The following is a 4,272-nucleotide window of genomic DNA, read 5'->3' as shown; positions in this document are numbered from 1 at the left end:
GGCGGTGGGGGCGGAGGAGGCCGGTCAAGGCGGCGCTGACCGCTCCCCTGAGGGGCGCTTCCAACAGCGTCAGCGTGATCGTAGTGAACGCTTAAGAAAACCGTGATGAAAACTCGCCACCAACACATAGATGACACCTCGGTTGTTCTAAATGTTCCTGGTAGCGCCCCTGACAGCAGGAATCACACTGTCCTTTTAGTTGTAAATATGAGGAAGCCTGAACTTTTCAGCTGTGAATGAAGCAGAACATACATCTGCTTAAAGGTCTGCAGGACGGCCAGGAAGAAACAAAAGCAAACGGTATTTCACCTCCGACTTTCTGCTGACAGGACAAGGTCTTGACTCTGTCCAACCGCTAGCAGGACTCCGAGTCCCTTCAGAGAAAGATGTGGAAGGTCAGGGTGCCCCCCGGAGCCCAGACTGAAGGCTCAAGGGCCGTCAGAGATCACACCACCTCTGTCTCCAGGGTGTCGTTGATGCTTCTCATGGATGCTTGCATGAAGCGGAGGGGCTGGGATGGGGTAGGAGACGAGAGAGGAGGCAGAGAGGAGACCTGGCCGGTGTTTGCACCACGATCACCCTTCCAGAAGGGTGGGAAGCATGGTTTGGGTGAAGGTGGGAGGCTGGGGAGAGGGGCGGCTCAGAGGTGGGGTGGGGTGGGGGGCCGTGGGGAGCCGTGGGGGGCACGTGGAGCGGCTAGCACTGGTCCGGTATTCGGTGTCAGCTCCTCTTGCCTGACCTTGGTAACAGCATGGGGACGGTGAGGGTGGACAAACAGACTGAGATATTAAATCCGCCCGGGTGCGTGTCTCTCTCCCATCCTCTTCTCCCCCTGCCCCCTCTCCCCACCTCTCCTGCTTTTTCTTTCCTGTCCCTCACTCACCCCACTCCCTCACACTAGATTCCAGCAAACTATACATTCCTTCTCTGCCTCTGTCCTCCAGGTTGCAGTCAGCCCTCCACATCCACAGACCCCGGACCCGGGGATACGGAGGGATGACTGTCCTATGCCAGTTTATACAAGGGACTTGAGCATCCTGGAATTCTGTGTATGTGGCAGGTCCTAGAACCCTTGGCAGACATCCAGGAATGACTGTATACCTGGATTTTTTTTTCCTAACATTTGCTCTCTTATAAAAGGAAATGACCCAGAAGATTTAGAACATTTACCTCTGAAGCACTTAGAGCTGTTTAACCAAACCAAACTCAAACAAAACAAAATTCTAGGTTGTTTTTTTTTTTTTTTTTTTTTGCGCTGCCATGCGTCTTGCAAGATCTTCCCCGTCCGGGGACTGAACCCCGGCAGGAAGTCCTAACCACTGGACTGCCAGGGAAATCCCAAATACTGGTTTTTCAATGAATGTTACAGAGAAAAATAATTCCCAAAGACCAATTTTATCAAGAAGAATTGCTCCATCAGAGGAAAGGGAACTAAGACCCAAAAGTTAGGGGCTAACGCTAACCTGTTCTCTATGCAGAGTTCCTGAATGAATTTGATATATAAGAAAAAGTTTCATATTATGAAAACATGTTAATAAAATGAATTACTAGGGATCGAGAACCCATGGTCCTTGGCAAAGTGTAGCCCCTCCTGGAAGTTCCTGGGAGAATATTGGTACAATGTTTGAGGGTAATTAGCCTTCAAGTCGGCTTAGTCCATTCAGGCTGTTGTAATAAGACACAAATACACTGGGTGATTTATAGCATTCCCACTTTATCCTCACGTGGTGGAAGGGGCAAGGGAGCTCAGAGAGCGGGTTCTCTTTTATAAGAACATTAATCTCATACACTGAGAATACACTAATATATTCAGTGCCCTGAATATTTATTGGAAGGACTGAAGCTGAAGCTACAATACTTTGGCCACCTGATGCGAAGAACTGACTCGTTGGAAAAGCCCCTGATGCTGGGAAAGATTGAGGGCAGGAGGAGAAGGGGACGACAGAGGATGAGATGGTTGGATGGCATCCCCGACTCGATGGACGCGAGTTTGGGTAAACTCCGAGAGTTGGTGATGGACAAGGAGGCCTGGCGTGCTGCAGTATATGGGGTCCAACTCGCAAAGTCGGACACAACTGAGCAACTGAATAACAAAATCTCATATGCCAGGGCTCCAGCCTCATGAAGTAAGCATGAAGTCCTACATCTTAACACCATTTCCTTGGGGTTTAGGACTCGATATATGAATTTTGGCAGGAGGGACACAAATTCAGACTGTAGCATCCATGAGCATCAGATACCATGAACATATTTTAAAACCACACTCATCTCTTATCAGAACTGGCATGTGAGTTGTGATTTGTTTGAAATATTCATAATTTTAAAAGCCACAAATAAAGAAGAGACTTATCTTCAGGGACTTCCCTGATGGTCCAATGGTTAAGACTTTAAGCTTCCACTTCAAGGGGCACAAGTTTGATCCCTGGTCCGGGAACCTGGACCTGCAGCAGAGATCCCAGGTGCCACAGATAAGACCCTGCACAGCCAAATAAATAAATATTTTAAAAATAAAATGTAAATACCATTTAAAAAAAAGATGCCGCAGGCTGTGTAGCATGGCCAATTAAAAAAAGATTTTCTTTTCGTCCAACCTGACTCTGCCATTTAATTGGAGTGGATGAGATGAACGGGAGATGCATGAGACCCTCTTTCATCTACTTTGTTGTGACATAAAATACCATGCCTTCCAAATTATTCCACAGACCAGTTGCAGGATAATGTACAAGACTTGCTTTCTTGTCAAAGATGCAGCCAGTACTGCTCAGAAAGTCATTAAACTGGCAGTTCATCTTGACAACCCAAACTGCTCCAATACTGTTTGGAGCTGCATAACCGTAGAGGACTCTGGCCACGGTTATCTGATTCCTCTCATTTGACAACACACCACAGAGCCCCACGCCAGCATATCCCACCACTCCGCAGCACACCAGGCAATACCAGCCCATCAGGACGGCATCACGTACGTGGAGGGCAGGGGGTAGGGGGTGGCGGGCAGGGAAGGGCATGTATCAGGGCATTCAGAAGGTATTTTTCCTTCTAGAAGGTAGACGTGTCTATATCATGGGACAGACACAAAACACAGAATCCAACAACTATAAAGGGCCAGAAGGAATCTATTCTAGACTCCCATACGGTAAAGGGATCCTTCTACAATATCCCAGTGGAGCCTAATCTGAAAGCTCCCTGAGGTAGATAGCGAAAGTGACTCACTCGTATCCGACTCTTTGCGACCTCATGGACTATACAGTCCGTGGTATTCTCCAGACCAGAATACTGGAGTGGGTAACCTTTCCCTTCTCCAGAGCATCTTTTCAATCCAGGGATCAAACCCAGGTCTCCTGCATTGCAGGCGGATTCTTTACCAGCTGAGCCCAGGGAAGCCCAAGAGTACTGGAGGGGGTAGCCTTTCCTTTCTCCAGCCCAACCCAGGGATTGAACCCAGGTCTCCTGCATTGCAAGCAGATTCTTTACCAGCTGAGCCACCAGGGAAGCCCAGGAATACTGGAGTGGGTAACCTATCCCTTTTCCAGCGGGGCTTTCTGACCCAGGAATCACACCAGGGTCTCCTGCATTGCAGGCAGATTCTTAACCTACTGAGCTACCAGGGAAGCCCAGTGGAACAGAATTCACCTTCAGCTGCTGCAAGGGAATTCAGCCACCAGCCCTGTCTGTGGGTTTGTGGACACCTTTGAGTGTTAGGAAATCCTTCCGTGTCTTAACCTGATCTCGGCGGCACCTCCGACCCCTTGGCCCTGGCTCTTGTATGACGCTCTGCAGCTGAACCTCGGGTCCCACCCAGGCCCCTGCTGAGGCCCCCACTCAGCTTCCTCATTTCCTGTGAAGACGACTTCAGTTCTTTCCTCAATTCTCATCACACAGTGTCAACACTGTTAACCCACCGGGCAATCCTGCCCTGACCGTCTCTGTCCCCAGGTGAAGCCAGCCTTGCAGGAGGCTCTGGGGCTTTCACTCTCCACACCTGGCCTCTGGACTTGATGTTTGAGCCAACTGATAATCGGGAATTAGGATTCCAGCACCAACTCTGCCAGTGCGTGACCTTGACCCAGTCATTGATTGCCTCTGGAAGTTCATCTTCAAGTTCATTTTCCCAAGAGTAAAGATGGAGAGGCTGGGTTACTTTACATTCTCTGATTCATGTAATGCTTTCAAGGGTGGTCAGTATCCAATGCAGATTTATCTTGTGAAACACAGCAGATTGCCGCACGATCACTGTCGCAGACCTGGCTTTCTTTACTAACTCCAGCTGAGCAA

The sequence above is a fragment of the Muntiacus reevesi genome, chromosome 4, assembly GCF_963930625.1.
Source record: "Muntiacus reevesi chromosome 4, mMunRee1.1, whole genome shotgun sequence".
NCBI lineage: Eukaryota > Metazoa > Chordata > Mammalia > Artiodactyla > Cervidae > Muntiacus > Muntiacus reevesi.
The sequence above is the reverse complement of the archived record's forward strand: the minus strand, read 5'-3'. Positions refer to the sequence as shown.